The sequence below is a fragment of the Anabrus simplex genome, chromosome 14 (genome assembly GCF_040414725.1).
Source record: "Anabrus simplex isolate iqAnaSimp1 chromosome 14, ASM4041472v1, whole genome shotgun sequence".
NCBI lineage: Eukaryota > Metazoa > Arthropoda > Insecta > Orthoptera > Tettigoniidae > Anabrus > Anabrus simplex.
In genome coordinates, this window is record NC_090278.1 from 36,710,625 (window position 1) to 36,732,988 (window position 22,364).

Genomic DNA, 22,364 nt, shown 5'->3' on the forward strand with positions numbered 1-22,364 from the left:
GCTGTGATATATGAAAATGTATGTTAAAACGGGAGCACTTGATTTGGTTCAATTATTTTTCAAATACGTTAAAAAAATTTACAAGTTAAAAGTTGTTAAAATAGGTTAAAATAATATTAAAATAGGTTAGAATTTATTGTTCATACGTGCTCAATTACTGTCACTTAGACTATAAGAAAATAATTCAAAATTCAACGTGTATTTTAAGGCATATGTTATGTAAAATATGTGTTAATTCTAATACCTTTCCTGATTTATGTATTTCTTTGAGTTGATGACGATTCCAAAAGAATCGGTATTAATCTTCATTTATTAAAGGTATTATTGATTCACATTTTATAAAGTGTTGAATTATCCCTCGACTGATACCTATCATATAAGTCAAACTTCAACACGAGAATGAAAAAAACATATCATATGTAAGGCTTTTCAGGCGTTTGCTCTATTAACCAGCGTTTCGTCTTAGGTCTGACACTAGACTCTTCAGAGTGCGATGTGTCAGACCCTACCCACTGACGCTGGGTGTATGCAGGTGAAACTTATCAGAAGCCTATTTAAGAGGCACAGTCTGATATCTGCATACGGGAGATAAATTTCCACAATGGAATTATTGCCCGCCTAGCAATTCCGAATGGAAAATTCTAAATTCCCATGGAGGGAATTAGATATTTTTCACAAACAGGGCATGTCACAAACATATGAGATGTAAAATTTAGAATTTTCCACGAGAATGAAAGTTGTAAATTATGAAAGAACCCGTATGTTATCAGCCCCCATTGTTCAGAGAAGGCCAACCGCAGACACCTGCAAAGCCTAGCATCTCCCCCAGGTGGGTGCGTGCAGGACGTACACAGCCTCCCGGCAGACACGAACGCGCAACCGACGGACAGCAAAGTGAACCGTGCTTGACCCAAACCCCGTCTTTCAGCCGGATAAGAGAAAACAAGCCCGACGAGCACAGACACCCCTGATCGGCCATTCTGACACTAAACATTTCTTCACGAACAGGTAGCACAGTACATGTTCAACCGCTTGCATGCCCACCCCCGCTATAAAAGTTATCCCCATGCCGCGACGCTCAAACGACCCGCGAGAAACATCAGAATGCCCAGATGCCTGTCACGAGCACATACCCCCGCAGAGAATCACCAATCCTCTTGTAAAACTGAGAAGAGATACCCCTATTATCGGGAATATAGCCAGCGAACACAACCACCCGGCTGTCACAAACAGCACCCGCCTCCTCCCAGGGGGACGTCAGGAGACAACGACACAGCAAATCCTATGTTAAGAATGTTGTACATATGAGCAGACATGTCAAAGCACAGGCATGAAACGATCACAACACTCCTGAGTGAACTGGATTACTGCGCGAGACACACTCATCCTCCAGCAGCATTCGGTCCCTAAGCAATGTCTGTGGAGAGCCGAGATGTGGCAAGACGTCAAACTGCAACTCCAATTGGTACGCCAAAAAGGGGCACGACGAGGAAACTAACCATCATGTCAGGGCTACAAACATTTATCCTAGCCAGAAGGCTGGATAAAGCTCAGAATAACCGATGAGCGATATCGTCCCCGCCCCCACCACGATGTGCATTCCAAGCAATGCAGTCAGGCGGTTAAGAAGATATAGGTGTGAGTATCGACAGCATCGAAAATACAGCGCAACAGAAATCCAGAGTGCGAATCCCGAGGAGACCAAGCACATGCACATGCTGCACCATCTGGCTCAAGTGAGTCCCTGCAACGGGGCCCCTGCGAGGGTTGTGATAGTCCATAAATCACACCCCCGCATTGGATTTATTTCATCTTATGGTAATAGTGATTATTATTATTATTATTATTATTATTATTTTACTGATGTATTAATGTAAGGATATTCGGAGCTGGAAGGTCTCCTTATTAGATACTAATACTTTTCTTTGTACAAGTAATTGGGATGCAGACTAATTTCCAGGCTTGGGAAAATATCCGGGAAAAAGTGTGTGATTCATATGGGGATTACATCTGAGACATGGATACCCTGAAGTCTGCGCCGTTGCTAGATACGAACCTGAGGTGACAGGTAGGGACAGGTGCGGGATTTGGCCACATTCACTCCCTCATATTTAGACAGACACACTGAACGAACTCGCACATATCGCGACATAGTTCGGAGGAGAAGGTCTTCATATATGTCGGAGCACGCGATCCTAGGACCATAGCTATTGGAAATTAACTAGTACTATTGATTATTATGAACGGTTCAGTGTTGTAGTTTACTTGCTAATTTTTTAGTTCCGTTTGGGTCTGCTATGGACCACGTGGTTCTTATCTCTAGCAGCTTTCTTCTTTGACCAGTACTCCTTCATTCTTGCACTGTGAATGTCTTTTCGCTCCTGAGCCTATTTCACACCTCCTCCCGGACGTACTGTTTTTTCCTGTTAGTGACTGGAGAGAGTTTGATGTTCTGATCAACGTTCTGTACCTATTCCTGATATAAATTTCACTGGGAGCAATGTCAAATCCTTGAAGGTCTTTTCTGACGAGTCTTGCCCATTTGTCATTAGTCGCTTCCGCTCTAGAGATGGTGTGGAAAATTGGAGGTGAGACTCTGATTGTCCATTCTCATGCCATGACCATAGAAGTTCAATCTCCTCTTCCTCGTAGATGTTGTAATGCTCTCCAATTGTTGGTACAGTTCATTGTTGTGCCTGATCCTGTACTTGCCTTCTTCTTTAATAGCACCCATGATTTTTCTCAGGATCTTCCTTTCCTTCAGCTCCAGTTTTCTAAGTTGCCCTTTTCTTACCATGTTTAGGCATTCTGAGGCGTATAGTACTGACGGTTTCACTACAGTAGTGGAATGCCTGATTTCGAGGTTAAGGAAGAGTGATTTGGATTTGTACATATTCTTACATGGGTGGTAGGCGCTTTCCAGTTTGATGCATCTGCTGTTTAAGGCCTGATCTTCATTCATGTTTGGGGCTATCCATTCTCCTAGGTATTTGAAGGAGTTAGTCCTTTGTACTCTTTTCTCCCCCAGTGGGATTGATTTGGGTGCATCTTTGATGTTGGTGATAAACTGTTTTTTGTTGATGCGATCTTCAGCCCCACATTACCTGCTATGTGGTCGAGAAAGGATAGTTGATGGATAGCTTCCTCCACACTGGATGCCAGAAGTGTAAGGTCGTCTGCGAATGCTAAACAGTTGACAGTTAACTTGTCTTTCTTGTAGCCTATTCTCAATCCAGAGTCATCCTTTAGCATTTTCGTCTACTCACGAATGACCGTTTCGAGAAGGCAGATAAAGAGGAATGGAGATAGGCCATCCCCTTGTATAACACCTGTTTTGATCTCGGAGCTCTGGGAGAGTTCCCCCCTGAATTTGATTCTGGCTGTAGTGTTGGTAAGGTTGCTTTCACTAGATTTAAGGTTTTCTTATCTAGTCCCAGTTCAGCAAGTGCCTGGAAGAGTGAGTCTCTATCTACTGAATCGTAGGCCTTCTGAAAGTCAACAAATGTTGCTACGTAGGGTGAGGCGCTTAGGATTTTGTAAGTGATGGTGGTTTTGAGGTTCAGGATTTGTTCGGCGCATTACCTAGACTTGCGAAACCCAGCCTGGTACTCTCCGATGCAGGAGTCCAGTTGAGCCTCTTATCTTGCGAGTAATACTTTGGAGAGTATCTTGTACGTCACTGATACAGGGGAAATCCCTCTGTAGTTGTTGAGATCTGATTTGTCGCCTATTTTGTGTAACGGGTGGATGATAGCCGAGGTCCAGTCGCTTGGTAACGCTTCTGTCACTCAGATATTAGATATGATTTCATGGACACTCTGGATTCACTCCGCATCAGCGTATTTCCAGAGCTCTGATATGATTCCATCGTCGCCCACTGCTTTGTTTTACTTGCTAATTATTATACAACTGTTGGGAATACTTGTGATTCTATATGGATTATGGTCTGGTATTAAGCCATAGTCCCACAACGTGTGTTTACGCAACCGAAAGTGTCTCTAAAATCAAGTGTTGTTGTCAGTACTTAGGGAGGAACAGTGTCAAAGTGGTATACAATTTGTTGATGGTGAGAACCGGCAATATGTTTTGCTACACAAAAACAGTGAAGGGCAATCTGTAACTGTTGCTCACCGGGCTCACTACAAATGGTATTGCACTCCTCGCTGTCGTTTCCAAATGCCTTTTGTTGTAGAATTATTCAATGAACATGGGAAGCCTTCCAGCACTTGTAAATATTTTGTGTGTAAACGGTATACTTTGTATATTGGTGAAGTGCATTTGTACTGATATTTTCTCAATAAAAACCAGTTATTTCATAAACAGTGGAGAATTTATTATAGTACCTACGTGTATATCCTACCAGTGCAATTTTTTCAGGGGGTTGTGAAAGGCCCAAGGAAGATGTTGGTACGCAGCCTTATGTACACGCGCAGGGAAAGAAGATTATCATGCTGTATGAAAATTCGCTGGATCTACTCTGCAGAAAACACACCTACATCACACTTATTTATTTAATTTATTTTGTGTTATACATGTATGTTTCATTATATTAGAAATGGTGCCCAACGTTGGTGAGAATTTCTGTTATTTCGTTATATTTATTTGATTACAGCAGGCGCCCAACTTGGAACATATGATTAATTTCATAATATTACAATGTGACAGCTCGTTACCCGTCCCAAAAAGCGCGCACAATTGTCGCGCACTACACCCATGCATCTTCGACGGCATAAAGTTCACGGACTTTATTCCTGAAACTACACGTTTCCAAGACCACGGCAAATCTTACCCTGTCCGCCTGACTCAGGACGCGGCCAGACCGCCTCCTGACACAGGAACGCCGCCCGATTCCATGGAGACCCCACCCTCTCGCGAAGCACACGCTCACAGCATCCAGCGGATATCAGCGCACATGGAGACATGGAGACCCCCAGCAACAAAGCGCATGACTTGCATGTGGCACGGTCCACTACGACCCAGCCCCAACACACAAATATATTTACTCGGTACCCCTGAAAGCCCGACTCGTTGGCTGAATGGTCAGCGTACTGGCCTTCGGTTCATTGGGTCCCGGGAATGATCACCGGCCGGGTCGGGGATTTTAACCTTCATTGGTTAATTCCAACGTCCAGGGGGCTGAAATTCAGGGCAAATCTGCTCAATGTATACCGAGACGCAGTGAACCACGCCAACCTCAAGCTGTGCGCGTCCCAACCGGTGATCCAATACCAGTATTTCCGAAAAGCAACAAACAGAGGACGAAAGGATGAACATCAGGTCGGCAACATCTCCGACCTCACTCACATCGATGTGCCGGCCGAAATTTGCATCCACCCCGTCGAAGCCACAACACACCCTCCTCCAATAAACTACTCCAAAGAGTTGCGCAACGAGTTCAGCAGAATACCTCGAAACTCCACATCGCCAAAAGCAAAATCTCCGTGAGGGAAGGAGAGAGGATTTGCTTTTATGCCGATTGGAGTTTCGCGGTATTCTACTCGTCTCGATGCGCACCTTGTTGGTCAGGTTCATGACAGGAGTGTGGGTTCCGACTTCGGCCTCCTGCATGAAGGCCACGGGGAAACTCTATGCTAGCGGGATCGGTGGTGTTGCCTTTCACGACGATAGAGATTTCATCCTCGCTTTGTCGGCTGTTTGCGATGCTCATGATACCATTCAGGATGTCAAAGGCCATTGGGAGCTGCATTGTTTGGGAAGGCGGAGTTCCCTCCTCCGAGGGTGTTTAGCGTTCACTGGTTGAGCCACATGTAGGGGAACGTTGTCGTGGTACGCGAAGTCTCGGTCTCCACGCCGCTTCAGGGGTACGCTTTGATGGAGCGCGAAGGGCCGTGCCGCATGTATCTCATGCGTGTTCCTGCTGAGAGTCTCCATGCCTTTGCAGGGAGGTAAATTATCGTTGGCTGGTGAAGTTCTTTTTCGGCCTTGGCTTCCGGAAAGGCTGTCGGCAGTGTCCGACCGCCGGCTTGATAATAGTGGGCGCTCGGTTTCCTGGTGTGTTGAGGGGAGGGAAATGGCTTCTGTCCCTTCCTCGAGGTCTTCCATGTTTGGGAAGTATTCTCAAGCGTTCGGGCTGTATTTTGGTATTATCTCGTGAATTTGGTTGCATCGCCACGCGCTTATATCGACTGCTGGCTCCGAGAGTCTGCTCCGCCGAAGGGTGACACCTCCGTGGAATCGGGCGGCCCTCCCCTCTAGGAAGGTGGTGTGAGCGGTACCTCGTGCTGGCGGAGAGGTTAAGTGTCGTCATGGTCGCAAACATTTCTGGTTGCAGCAGTAAAATAGGTCAACTGTAGATCGTGGAAGCTGGATGGATCCGAGGCCGGACAACTGTGGGCGCTCTGGTCAGAGTAACGAGGTATCACCACTCGCAGGGGCCTCGCTCCAGACTCCGCTGAGCGGACTCGGCACTGCCACTGGATATGTTGAGTCTCCTTGTGATTCGCATTCGAGATTCCTGCTGCGATGCACTTTCGGTGACCTCGATTCCCACACCTGTGATCTTGTTAGTCCCCTGGCTACATTGCTTCGAAGAGTCATCGTGCGGGGCGGTGACTCCCATCGTTGGTTTTGAGATTTATTCAGTAGTCTAGCCGGAAAAAATATTTGTGTCCATGACACAGTATTTAATTTGGCGGTCGTGTCCAATGTTGCCAGTGTGCCATTGGGAGTAGCAACTTAACGTCATGCTTTAATGTCTCCTTCCAACCCTTTGGGCCTCTACGGCCATTGTGTGGTGCCGCATATGGTTGGGTGTGGGCAGGTGTTTTGTGGGGACGGTTTGAAGAAATCCCAGTGGTGACACCCTTCATCTCGACCGTCAGCCTATCTACACGGAATGATTTATGAGAACCGAACTGGGCACGGCTGTAAGTATGTCGGCTAAGTGGTGCAGTCGCGCCCGTGCGACTTTGGTCCTGTCGACATCCGTTCAGGGACGAAAGCCCGGGTTAAGGTGGCGGTGGTGTTGTGGGTAGGAGTGTATGATGCTTGTGTGCTGTTTTACGAAGCCGCGTGGTTGTGTTCGTCGGTTCCTTCCGTCCAGAAAGAACCCCATTTCCGCTTTATAAGAAGTCTGTTGATCCACTTAATAGCTGTGTCGGTCGGTGGTGTTTTTCCGCCAGCCATCAGGTCCGTATATAATCAGTTTGTTCGCTTTTTTGGAGCGTCGATGCATTGGGATATATTTCACGGCGGGGCTTGGACATGAAAACGGTCATCCTCGGCTTGTGCATGGACACTTACAGCGTTCCAAGTTCGTGCCTAAAAGTTTAATATCGGGTACGGCAGGCCCACACATGTCCACAGGCTGGAGGAGGAAGGCTGCCGGTACTTCCCCCCCCAACCGGTGGTGTCTGTGGTCGTCGGGCTTTTTTTATCCTTACCCGACAGTAAGGCGTTGTTTGGGTCAAGCACGTTACCTGTTGCCGTTCACTGACGAGACGTTCACATTCGTCGGTTGGCAGTTGTGGTACTACGGAGTGGCAACAGCCCCCGGCGCGGTGTCAAGAGTTGCTTATAGCTATAGAGGCACGCGGCGCGTACGCCTTAAGCGCACCTATCTCGGAGGGATGAGGGGCTATGGACACTCTACCGTTTGGCCTTCTCTCAGCGTTTGGGGTGTAATCACCCGCTGGTTAGATTCACATTGCGAATATTTCGTGATTTGAACATAACCACCTTCAGTAACAGGCGCTACTGTATAAACATAATATCCACAATCATCATTGTAGCTAGAAGACCAATTTTCGATGATGTGGGCAAAGTTGCATACGTATTTAATAGTTTTAAGCCACAGTGCGTGTATATTTTATATAGTTCTGGAGTCAGCAGAGTGTGTGTAATACTGCCCATGCTAACAATATGCGTTTATATCTTCGAGTTCAAAAATCTTGGTTTTAAATCTTTACTAAAACAGCATTATTCTTCATTCTCTCACAGATATTTACGATGTAATATTTATTGGACAAAAATTACCACCAAACTGTTTCCAACTTTTGCGGTGCAGAATTCTCACATCAACAACTTCGTGAATCATCTCCTGACCATGTATAAGCACAAAGTGCCATCGCTGCTGATCGTATTAGAGGATCCCGAGAATTGATCAGTGTGGTCCAGTCAGTTCACTTACCGGTTTTTGGTTGGTGGGCAGCGGTCGCTGAGCTCTGCTAGTCTTCAGGCTCTGTCCTAACCTGTTGCAGTGTTTTTACTTAAAATATAAGGACCGCACGAACTCATGACTCGACCCAATATGATGTACTACGTGGTTATTAGAGACCTGTGAATTGTTGGAGATGTGTTTAACCGATGCATTTCAGTTTCAGGTGATCATGAGGAGAGTATCAGCCAATGTTGGTGCAAGCTTGGCTGGGTACACCATGAAATAATATCGTACGGAGGAGTTTATAAGCCACGGTGGAATGGATGATTAATGACCGCCACGTCAATTAGATGAGTATCCAAATTTCATTTCCTATGTGTAGTTAGTCCTTACTTTGTATTTATATATTTATACATGCAACTACTTATCCTTAGTTAGACTAAATAATGCCACGATCACAGAATTTGGAGAAAACTACAGAAACTTCAGTCTAATTACTTAGTATATCGTATTAGTTATGGGACGCGCATTATTCAATGGTATTAAGGGAAGTCATAGTCGTCACACGTATCAATATCTGCGTTCCTTTAAATAAGAGGGGCAAAAATCTTTAAAATAATTCCTGCTGATGTGACTGTTCAAATTCAGTGTACACTGAGTTGCTCAAAGTGCGGGAAGGGGTGGCCCATTAGAAAATATGCCGTGTATGACACTGAGCGTGGCGGCTAGCTGCGACGTAGCTGAGCAGGCTGTCACAGACACCACTGACATGAAGATGGCAACACTTTGCCAGTTAACTGACTTCGAACGTGGGATGATCATTGCGCATGGCGTAAGGTCTTAGAATCGCAAAGATTATAAGTTAATTCGCGTTTGCGAGGTCAACAATTTCGACAGTGGATCTTCAATATCGCAGGGAGAACGTTAACAACCGCGTAAACTGCTGCACGCGAAGACCACGGACGTTACGTCGCACTCGCAGAACCATACTGGACGATCGAGGGGTATTCCTGAGTCAGTCCACCGCCCAGTGGAATTATGGGAGTCATGAACACATTTCTAGCACAACTATAAGCAGGCAACTTCACAACATGGCCTTCACGAGCCGCTGAGCAGCACTTGTCACTTTGCTGACACCTCCACACTGAACTCAACGATGTTCATGGGCCCCCCAACATAGGCAATGGACCAAGGAACAGTTTCGGCGTGTGGTATGGTACGATAGGTCCCGGTTCCAGTTACACCGTGCTGATGGGCGTGTGAGAGTTGGCGTATGCCCCATGAAGCTATGGATCATGCATATCAACAAGGGTATATCCAGACGGGAGGTGGTCCAGTTCTGGGCTGGACGGCGTCCACGTAGTCACATTGGGCCCCATTGTCTAGCCACGGAGAGCACAGAGATGTGCACGTTATGTGGACATTATTTTCAGATCATCTGCATCCTGTCTTTTCCTAGGGTACCCAGACGGAATATGCCACGTTTGAACACGAAAATGCGACATGTCACCGCTTTGTGGTGGTACGCAGGTGGTTGGAAGTGCACTCGAGTGAAGTTACGACCATGGATTGGCCCTCCAGATGACCGGATCTTAATCCAATCGAGCATTTATGCGATGGTGTCGATGCTGACGTAAGCTCCATGAACCCCGCACCTACTACACAAGATGAACTGTGGGTAGCAGTGCAAGATGCGTGGGTCAAGATCCCTCCATAATGATTCCAGGTCTTTGAAGAGTACATGCCACGCCGTACTCCGCCGTATAGAGGGCTCGCGCGGGAGCAACTCCTCTTTAACATCACATCCATTGCGTTCCCATGGCTTTTGGCCACTCAGTGTATCTGGGAAAGGATGTTTTCAGCCTCTCTTCAGAATCGTTTACCAGGTAACAATAACGAACTCGAAGATATCAACAAAACCACATCACCAGTAACAGACGTACCAGACACGCTCAAAAACTCTTTAAAATATACACGTGCTATGGCTAAAGGCACCACACTTTTCAGAAGTAGGTGCTGTTATATTCTCATGCAGAGCACAGTATCTAGACGTCCTTCTAGCAAGTATTGGCTACGACACAGTGCTCCTACTGTGGAAATCACTTATTGAACGTGGTTATATTCACGGTGGTAAGAACACCAATGAGGGAACTTGTTTAAATCTGCAGTGATTCCTTACAATAAAGATTCCCAGTGCTTGATGTGTTGAAGCTGTCTCTTGTTAGTCCGACATACTTAGAAATTCAACAGGAATCTACGTCTCTCCATTTCCATGCGCATATTTACCGTATACAATGTATTGAATGATGCCTCGACTGATTCCTATCATACAAGTCCAACTTCAACACGGGAATAAATATTGTAAATTATGAAATTGTCAGTGTGTTATCAGTCCCCCATATAGGAGACAAGACCAAACGGATACACCTACAAAGACTCACATCCCTCCCAGTTGGGGGCCTGCAGGACGTACACACTGCGTCCCTAATCACACCGACGCCGAACAATGCCAATTTTCGGCGTACACTCCACACCGCGCCGGGTCTGTTGCCGCACCGTAAGAACTCCACAGCATCCCGGCAGACACGACCGCGAAACCGGCGGCTGGCAAAGAGAAAGGTGAATGACCCAAACCCTGTCTCTCAGTCGGATAAAGAGAAGCAATCCCGACGCTCAGAGACACCCCTGGTCAGACGAAACAAGAACGAGACGATTGTTCACCAGCCTGGGGCCAAAACTGCGCCTGGCTCTCCTGACATTAACATTTCTTCAGGAACAAAGTACATGTCCGTGCCCCAGCCCAACTTAACCGCTTGAATGCACACCCCCAGGTAAAAAATTGTCCCCATGCGCGACGCTATAACACCCGTTCAAAATCAACCGATATGGCCCAGATGCATTTCACGAACACACCTGTTGTCCCCACATACACCCGGAGAAAACCTTAAACACTCTTGTAAAGCAGAGAAGAGATGCTCCTGTTATCGGGCGTAGACCCGGCGAACATAAATACCGAGCTCTCACAAACAGCGCCCTAAACATCACCCCCTTCCACACAGGGGGACGTCCGGAGACATCGACACAGCAAACGATATGGCATGCCCGTTGTTGGACACCCCGACAAGCACACGTGTGAACCGACCACAACATTCCTACCCCTCCCGGCAGCGAACTGGATTAGTGCGCCGGTGCTTCCCAGACGACGGGGCGTCCTTCATAACCGGGTGTCCACAGAGGAAAACTGGCACCGCCTATCCCACCAATATACACACGCCCCCAACGTATACCTCGTATTACTTTCGTGTAGAGACTTCGACAATCAAGTTTAAGGGCTTCCCTACGATGACGCCGACAGCACCAACCGACCCCCCCCCCCCGCCCCTTTGTAGACAATCTGACATCCCCTGGCAGCATGCAGCCCCTAAGAAATGGCCATAGGTAGCCGAGATGTAGGAACGAAACACTTCGATAAGACGTCAAACTGAAACTCCAAATGGTACTGCACAAAAAACGGACACGACCCCAAAACTAACCATCATATCAGGGTTACAAATATTTATCCCGTCCAGCAGACTGAGTAAAGCTCAGAATATCCCAAGACAGGCATCGCACCGCACAGTATGCCTTGCACGCCATGTAGTCAGGCAGTTAAGAAGATCACAGGTGTGAGTAACGACAGCACCCATAATACAGCGCAACAGAAATCCAGAATGCGAGTCCCGGAGAGACCCAGAACAGACACTGGCTCCGCCGAACTTGCTCAAGCGAGACCCTGCAACGCGGTCCCTGCGAGGGTTGTGATAGTCCATAAATCACACCTCCGCTTTGGATTTATCACGACTTATGGTAATAGTGATGATTATTATTTTATTGATGTATTAATATAAGAATTATCGAAGCTGGAAGGTCTCCTTATAGATCCTAATAATTTACTTTAAACAGGATATTGGGAAATAGACTAAATTCCATGCTTGAAAAAACTTGGGGTAAATTTTGTGATTAATTCGGGGATTACGAATCTAAGTCATGGATATCCTGAAGTCTGCGGCATAGCTAGCGATGAACCTGGAGTGACAAGTAGGGGCAGGATCGGGATTTAGCTACATTCACTCCCTCGTATTTCGACAGACACACTGAAGGAACTTGCACATATCGGGACACACTTAGAAGGAAATCGCGAGCACGCGATCCTAGGATCATAACTATTGACATTAAGTATTGCTATTGGTTTTTATGAACGGTTCAGTGTTGTAGCTAACTTGTTGATAATTGTACAACTATCGGGAACACTTGGAATTCTATATCGCATGGCAAATTTTGGTAATCTATGGCCTGCTATTAAGGCATAGTCCAACAACGTGTGTTTACGCAACCGAAAGTGTCTCTAAAATCAAGTGTTGTTGTCAGTGCTTAGGGAGGGACAGTGTCAAAGTGGTATACAATTTGTTGATGGTGAGAACCGGGAATAGGTTTTGCTACACAAAAACAGTGAAAGGCAATCTGTAACTGTCGCTCACCGGGCTCACTACAAATGGTATTGCATTCCTCGCAATCGTTTCCAAATGCCTTTTGTTGTAGAATTATTCAATGAACATAGGAAACCTTCCAGCACTTGTAAATATTTTGTGTGTAAACGGTATAATTTGTGTATTGGTGAAGTGCATTTGTACTGATATATTCTTAATAAAAACCAGTTATTTCATAAACAGTGGAGAATTTATTAGAGTACCTACGTGTATACCCAACCAGTGCAATTTTTTCAGGGGGTTGTGAAAGGCCCAAAGAAGATGTTAGAACGCAGCCTATTGTACACGAGCAGGGAAAGAAGATTATCATGCTGTATGAAAATTCGATGGATCTTCTCTGCTGAAAACACACGGACATCTCACTTCATTATTTAATTTATTTTGTGTTATTCATTTATGTTTCATTATATTACAAATGGTGCCCAACGTTGGTGATATTTTCTATTACTTAGCTACATTTATATGATTGTAACTGGCGCCCTACGTGGAACATACGTTTAATTTAATAATATTACAATGTGACACCTCGTTACCCGTCCCAAAAAAGCGCGCACAGTTGTCGCACACTACACCCATGCATCTTCGAAGGCCTAAAGTTCACGGATTTTATTCCTGAAACTACACGTTTTCAAGACCACGGCCGATCGAACCCTGTCCGCTGGACCCAGGACCCGGCTAAACCTCCTTCTGACAGAGGAACCCCGCCCGGTTCCAGGGAGACCCCACCCTCTCGCGGAGCACACGCTCACAGCATCCAGCGGATATCAGCGCACATGGAGACATGGAGACCCCCAGCAACAAAGCGCATGACCTGCATGTGGCACGGTCCACTACGACCCAGCACCACCACACAAATATATTTACTCGGTACCCCTGAAAGCCCGACTCGTTGGCTGAATGGTCAGCGTACTGGCCTTCGGTTCATTGGGTCCCGGGAATGATCCCCGGCCGGGTCGGGGATTTTAACTTTCATTGGTTAATTCCAACGTCCAGGGGGCTGAAATTCAGGGCAAATCTGCTCAATGTATTCCGAGATGCAGTGAACCACGCCAACCTCAAGCTGCGCGCGCCCCAACCGGTGATGTATCTCCCAAAACCAACAAACCGAGGACGAAAGCTTGAACATCAGGTCGGCAACATCTCCGACCTCACTCACATAGATGTGCCGGCCGAAATCAGCATCCACCCCGTCGAACACCACAACACACCCTCCTCCAATAAACTACTCCAAAGTGTTGCGCAACGAGATAAGCAGAATACCTCGAAACTCCACATCGCCAAAAGCAAAATCACCGTGAGGGAAGGAGAGAGGATTTGCTTTTATGCTGACTGGAGTTTCGCGGTATTCTGCTCGTCTCGATGCGCACCTCGTTGGTCAGGTTCATGACAGGAGTGTGCGTTCCGACTTTGGCCTCCTACATGAAGACCACGGGGGCACCTCTACGCTAGTGGGATCGGTGGTGTTGCCTTTCACGACGATAGAGATTTCGTCCTCGATTTGTCGGCCGTTGGCGGTGCTCATGATGCCATTCAGGGGTGTCAAAGGCCATTGGGAGCTGCATTGTTTAGGACGGCGGAGATCCCTCCTCCGTCAGTGTTTGCCGGTCATTGGTTTAGCCACATGTAGGGGAACGTTGGCGTGGTACGCGATGTCTCGGTCTCCACGCCGGTTCAGGGGTACGTTTTGCTGGAGCGCAAAGGGCCGTGCCGCATGTATCTCATGCGTGTTCCTGCTGAGAGTTTCTGTGCCTTTGCAGGGAGGTCGTTGGTCGTTGGCTGGTGAAGTATTTATCGGCCTTGGCTTCCGGAAAGGCTGTCGGCAGTGTCCGACCGCCGGCTTGCTTATTGTGGGCGCTTGGTTTCGTAGTGTGTTGTGGGTCAGAGCAATGTCTTCTGTTCGGTCCTTGTTCGGGTAGTAGTCTCCCGCTTTCGGACGGTGTTTCTACCTTCCCGTGCATGTGGCTGCATCGCTGCGCGCTGATATCGACTGGAAGCTGCGAAAGTCTGCTCCGCCGAAGGAGCCGGGCGGTCCTCATGTGTAGGAATGTGGTTGTAGCGTTAACTCGTTTCGGCGGATATGTTAAGAGGGTCCAAGATCGTGAACATGTGCTGCTGCAGCAGTGAAATAGGTAAAATGTAGATTGTGAAAACTGCATGTGTCTAGGACGTACCACTGTGCGCCCTCTGGGCAGAGTAACGAGGTAACTCCACTCGCAGGCGCCGCACTCCAGGAACTCGGCTGAGCCATTGCCACTCTATCTGTTGAGTCTCCTCGTGATTCGCATTCGATATTCCTCACACCCGTGATCTTGTTAGTCGCCTGGCTACAATCCTTCGAATGAGTATCGTGCGGGGCGCTGACTCCCATTCGAGATTTTGAGATTTATACAGTAGTCTGGCCGGGATAAATATTTACAGCCGTGACACGCTATTTAGTTTCGCGATCGTGTCGCTTCTTGCCGGCGTGCCAAGGGAGTTGCTGCTTCACGTCATGCTGAACTGGCTCCTTCCCATGGACACTCTTACGTTTCATGTATCGGAAAGTGATCACCCGCCCATTAGTGTCACATTGTGAATATTTCGTGACATGATCACAATAAAATATTCAGCAACTGGTCGCCACTGTCCAAACACTATATCCTCAGCCATCATTATTGATAGATGACCAATCTTCGATGACGTGGGCAAATTTGCATACGAATATAATAGCTTTAAGACATAGCACGTGTATACTTTATATAGTTTTGGAGTCCGTAGTGTGTGTGCATTTCTGCCCATATTGAGAATTTGTGTTGATATCTTCGAGTTCATTAATCTTGCCCTTTAAATCTTTACCTAATCCAGCATTATTTTACATGCTTTCCCAGATATATATTTTATGTTTTCGACTTCTGTTGTGTAGAATTCTCACACCAACAATTTCGTAATTCATCTCTTGGCACAAAGAGGACACTCCATGCCATCACTTCTGATCCGATGAGAGGATCCCCGAGAATTGATGAGTGGGGTCCATTCAGTTCACTTACCGTTCATCGGTTGGTGTGCGGCGGTCGTTGAGCTCTGCTGGTCTGCGGGCTCTGTTCTGACCTCCGACTCATCCGGTCGCCTTGTAAGGCGTTACAAGTTCACGTCCCTTAGGACCAGTCCATGTAAATCATCGGAGAATTATGGGAGGAAGTAATACCTCACATCGGAAGTTCAGCTTAAAAGTAGATATACTTCGACGATACAAGAGGTTCTCACGGAGAAGCTCTGCGGAAAGCTGCATTACGGAATAATCAATACTTTATTTCAGAATTATCAATGCACTTGACACATCATTCAGTGATCGTGACATCATTAAGCCTGTAATAAAATGCTGTGATATTTTTAAATGATACCAATGTTTGTTATTATTAGCTTTTTTACTGAAAGTGGTTCATAACCTTGGTTTTAAATATAAAACAATTAACAGTAGGAATCTGCTGTAGGAGAGATGTTACGTAGTAGCTCTAAGAAGTACGTTCCTGCAGAAGATTCGAAGGCGGGACCTAATGGCTATTGTATGGCTAGACGAGACATGGGTCAATGCTGGCCATACCAGAAGTAAGGAATGGACCGATGCCTCTGTGAAGGAAACGATAGCACGGCCAAGTGGACCAGGAGGACGACTGATTGTCTGCCACGTGGGATCAGTTGACGCGTTGCTGCTCCTCAGGTCCAGGAAGATGGGCGATTACCACAAAGGGATGGACCACAAGAGATTCCGAAAGTGGTTTGAGGATCTTGAAACCGAGCAGCGTGATAGTGATGGATAGTCACACTGTCCAGCTTGATGACGCCCCAACAAACGTTAGTCGAAAGGACGAAATGAAGACTGCCTTCATCGTCATGGAATCAAGGCAAACAAGGAAATGAAAAAGGGAATTCTTATAAGCCTCACCAGGGACAAGAAATCGCCAAGGTTCAGGGCCATGACGTCATAAGTCTGCCCCGATACTACTGCCATTTTGATGGGCTCAAGTTAGGGGTTATATTGCGGTAAACAACAAGCGATTAACCTTGCCAGAAGTACAGAGATTTACTGCTGAGGGAATTCAATTGAATAACGGCCGAATACGGAAAAATTGCAGTTTCACACGTGAAGAATGAAATTAACACCACTATAGAAAAGGAGATGACTTTCGTCTACGAGGTGGACGAGCATATAATACGGTTGGAAGGATCCTCCAGTTGTAGCCTTTCCTCAAGCCCCGACAGAAGCAGCAGCAGCGAAGGGATAGAGCCACTAAAAATGGTTAAGGACACCGACAGTGGATTAGGCCTACTGGGGATACCACTATAAAAAAAACGCGCCAGGTACTCTACCTCTGGGTGGTGTGGAAAAGAGTACACCTGTTTATGACCCCTCCCCCCTTGTCCTTTCAATAATGCCTTTCTTATATGTTTTATGCCCTTTATTTGTGCAAATAAGTTGTACAGAGACACAGGCTATAGGTACCAACCCTGTTAAAGATAAGCGAACATGAGACTAAGACAGTCACAGTCTGGTCAGGTAGTCCACAACAGAACACCGCGCTCTGAATGAACTAACAAGTGAGCCGAAAGCGAGGGGAAGAAGAAAGGAATGCAGGAATGTGGCAACACCGTGCGATGATCCTCCCTCCGGCCTTAGCTGTTAAAATACTTTTTTAAGTATTACGGTATAGGTCATTACGAACTTGTCGCCTCTCATTCACTCGAAACAGTATCTTTGTGTCGTAGGTGGGACTATTGACTTGGAGCGGAATTAATTAAATGATAAGGTCCATCTATATCGTAATTCGTTAAAAGACGACAGGGGCAAAGTGGAACGGAGAGTAATGTCAGAAACTTCTCATCAGAAAGTGTTCCGTCAATGTTTTGGTAAATTATGTTAGCTACCTCCGCGAAAGTCACCTATCAATGTATAGTTTTGTACGCATAATATGTCAATTTTAACGGAAGAGACTCCTCAAGAATTTTCATTTCTATGAATCTGTGGCTAGAGCCAATGTCACCTATAGGGAAGGCCTCGCAATACGATTCGTGACGCGACGGCGCAAAGGCCGAGAACAGGCCATGGGCATACGCCATGTATTCGTAATTTAAACACATCGACAGGATGAATTCTGTTCGAATCTACGGTTAGCTATCACACATACATCCAATTGGTTCAATCTTTATTTCTACCGTGCAATTACCATACCAAAACATGTAAGACATATTACTGATCATTTCTAACGCAGGGATTATTCCCCAAAAATAACCAATGTTTAAATTACGAAATTTTACACAAATATGTACCCGGCTATCATTATACTTCGTTTGGTAGTTTCCAAAATATTCACACTCCTTTAAAGAGAAAAGTGAAATACTGAGTAACCCACAGATTTTACAGTAAGTACTGATGAGTTCATATGCTAAGATATTTTACAAACTAAAAAAGCAGCGTCTTAAAATACACCAACTATAGGAATGGCATGCACAATCAATGACTCCACATATTTGCTTTAATAACAAAGTACTTTACATGGCACACAAACTTCCCACTAAAACAAGAACAACTTAAAACATAACAACTAAACTGGCATCCTCTTTCAATCATACTATAATTACCTTATCAACGAATGAAATCCAGTACATGGCATAGACAACAATGTAGATGTTGATGAATGAAATGAAATGAATGAATACCAATTACTGAAAGTTGCGTAGAGCAATTACGGAAACATATCACATAATTTAATTTACGAACTAGTTGTCTGCTTTTAAGTTTAGTCATAGTTCTCAACTAAAAGCAGTCTGTACTCTGTTTACAAAATGATTGTCATAATCAGCAGTAAACACTATAATTCACTGCATTGTTTTCTTCTTTTATGATGGGTGATAATTCTACATTTAGCATCATAACTGAATTCCTCTACAAAATAATTAATTAATATATTGCCAGCTCTATGAAGAATGTTCAGCTGAATGAGATCTCTCGTATGACTGGGGCCCTTGTGGCCCATAAAAGTGTGGGCAAACATTTCATAGTTGTTTGTAAAAACACATTCAACTGACTGGAACGATGAAAAAACTGTGTTTTGAAATACCTCTGTAACAGTTCATTCATAACTAAGAAAGAGTATGTTGTGCACAGTACTACATCACTGTGTGGATGACACAATCATCTTCTGTCGTTTGCGTTTATTAAGCTTGAATGGGCAGCAGAACTATCACCTGTTTAATCTCAGATAAAAACTTCACAGTAATCGCAGCTGTATCGTTTCATTATACCATAGGAGCAGTATCCACTGACGTAATGTAACAGAGGCCAATTATCTTCTTCAATCCCATCCACATCATTTTCATCTGCTGTGCATTCCACAAATGCACATCATACTTCTGGTACTCTGCACAATCAGCAATAGCAGCATCCAGTTCCATAGCCCTCTGAAGTCGCAACTTACACTGAAGTAAATGGAAATTGCAACACCCAGAAGGAGTGGTGCTACTGCAATTGACCACGCAGGACGAATGTTCGGTTGTGATTCGATGATTACACTTTCAGGTCCCTCTGACAGCAAGTTTTGACAACAATCAATACAGGATGTGCTCACCACGAGCTGCAATACATTGATCAATTTGTCGAGGTATGAGTCAATAAGGCCCTGGATCGCTTCCTGAGGAATTGTGGCCCATGCTTGCTGCACTGCACGGGTCAGTTGTTCCAGAGTTGTGGGTGGCTGAGGATGGTTGGCCAGTTGTCGACCCATCATGTCCCACACATACTCAATAGGACTGAGGTCCGGGGATCTGGCGGGCCATTCTAAGGTTGTGATGTCGTGGAGAGCTTCTCTGGAGATGCGTACAGTGTGAACCCAGGCATTGTCCTGCTGAAACATCCCATTAGCAATGTTCGCCATCATAGGGACAACCACTGGATTGAGTACCCTATCAACGTACTGTCGAGCAGTCATAGTGCCCTCAACAAGCACTAATTGTGATTTCACATTAAAGCCAATAGCTCCCCAGACCATAATATTTGGTGTTGGCCGTGTGTGCCTCTCAATAAGATCTGGGCGGCCCCTCTCCCCGGTACGTCGGCGCACACGATTCCGGCGATCACTGCGGGCAAGACAGAAGCGCGATTCATCACTAAAGACGACCCTATGCCATTCGTCGACCCACGTCGATCTTTCTCGACACCAGGCCAGCCTTACACGTCGCTGTTGTGGGGTCAATGGAACCCCTTCTGCAGGGACTCGGGCTCGTAAGTCAACTGCACGCAGGCGATTACCAACTGTTAGTTGTGTAACGTGGGGTGCCACAGCTGCTCGAATTTGCGCTGCTGTTACATGGGGTTCCATCCGGGCCATCCGAATGATGCGGCGATCATCTCTCACAGTTGTCTCTCGCGCTGGGCCTGTGCCAGGTGTGGGTACCTTCATTTGACCACTATTGCCATACACGTTGTACCGTAGATGCCTGTCGGCCAACACGTGCAGCGACAGTCCTTAGCGATAATGCAGCCTCACACAGCCCAATAATCCGAGCCCTCTCAAACGGCGACAGTTGTTGATAGCGTGCTCTTGTCTGTCGTCGAGGCATGTTTGACGGGGAACACTTCACTGCACAGACAGCAAGTCAATTACGCTACACCAGAGTCCGTATACTGGAGTTGATTCCTCCGCGACCAATCACAATCACGTGGGCAGACCTGTAGCAACAATCCAATGGGTCTGAAACTTTGATCGTTTACATACCTACATGGCATCGTTCCATATCTTGAAAATCAACACAAACGACCAATGCCTCCATGGTGTAGCAATTTCCATTTTCCTAAGTGTATTTTCACCTTAATATATTTGCCAGAGAGGTACATCGTACTGACTACCTGCAAGTTGTCGATATTTACTAAACCGAGCTTCCAAGTTATCTGTCTGCATTTTTCCAGGCAAGAAAAAGCTGTGACCTTTATCAATGAGAAAACTATTTGCCATTTCTGATAAACCCATTGTAGAGCGAGTCAATTCAGTTTGTGTCTCCTCACTGTGTTTTCCATAAGAATTACTCGACTTCCAATCATCTAACCATTGCACTAACTTCTCCATATACTCAATATGACATAAGACTGTGGTTATAGGCTCTTGAAAAGGATTCCTGAGACGTTAACCTTTCCATAGTGTTTTGAGATTTACTATGTCCCACAACGTAAAGATTTTTTCTATAAATGATGCTGTACTTTCCCTGCCTTCCGAGATCTTCTTAGGTCCCACTTCCTTCAGGGCAATAGCTATTGAATAATTAAAAATGTTCAATGCCAAAGAAACATTTTCGCGTTCTAAATTTGTTGGATACAAAACTATCAGCGTGAGGGAGAACCCATATATTGAAAGATTCTTATTTTCTAATTAATGCATATGTTCCAACACACTAAAACATGCAACATGCATCATCTCATAGTCATTTATGTGTGGGAAATATATTTGCTGGCATTTTATATTTAGCCAGTTATTTTGAACACATTTTAATATTTGGACGGTGCCTATGATAAAGAAGAGCATTCTATTATTGCCATTGCGATAGCAGTAAACATGTTTCATTCAGACGAATCACTAAGAATGAACACTGCCTTTCTCTTCAGAATACTGTTTTCTGCAATAACTGCTGATACTTCAAAGCCTAGAATTATTGTCTTCATAGTGTTTCCTTACCGTGAATGTTTGTGAGAGGTACAATATGAGCAACAACTTTATGATGTGAAAGTACGCTACGGTCCATGAAAACATATGCACTTGTGGCAAATTCGTCACTGTTCATCGCAGTACTTACTACCCTTCCCTATTTGAAATCTAACTGGGCTTTTATATGAACCTCGTCCATAGTATAACTTTGTCTTCTGAAGAGAGCTATGGAAATTTAATCTTCATATAGAGCAGATAATTGCCATTCCCTTCATGCAGATGGTTTCTTACAAGCTTTGAATTTATTATTTGCAACGTACGTGGAGCAGGAAATTGTAAGTTACCAGATCATCGAATAATTTTGTAACAATGGGGAGAAATTGAATGAGCAAGTGAAGAAACTACCATTAACTCCCATGAATAATTCTTCACCCTCTTCTTAGGTAGCAAGAATAATATTTCTTTTAAGAAATACAACATATGTTTCTTCTCCGAAACTTATTTTTTTAAGTGTTCCAATAAACCATCAAGAATAGAATATCCTGGCAGTTGGACATAGTGGAAGATTCATACAGTGAATGTATATTCTGTATCTTCACGGGAGGCAGTAGTAGCTCCAGAGAGATATTGAGTGCCGTTTGGAAACTGTGATGGAACTGCATCGAAAATGATTAAAATTAGTTGTTACACAGTTGTACTAAAACTTGCATTCTATTAAGAAACAAGGAATAGGCCTAAAACATCGTTGTGCTTTATCTAGGAATGATGAACTAACCTTTAACCAATCTGATATTTGACAAACATGCTCGTGGATCTTTCAATCTCATCATCCTTAAAATGAAGTAAGCATACCTAAAAGACTATGACATTGAAAAGTGTGTGCACATGTTCGTAAACTATGCTGTGCGTAATTTGTTAATGTGATTTCCGTGACAAAAGAATTTAGTGAACCAAAACTATACATACCCTAGAATGTTTCGTATGAATTAAATCCACCCGTTGTTTAACTCTTATCCATTTTAACCTCAGTTCTTCATTAGCGGGGAAAGA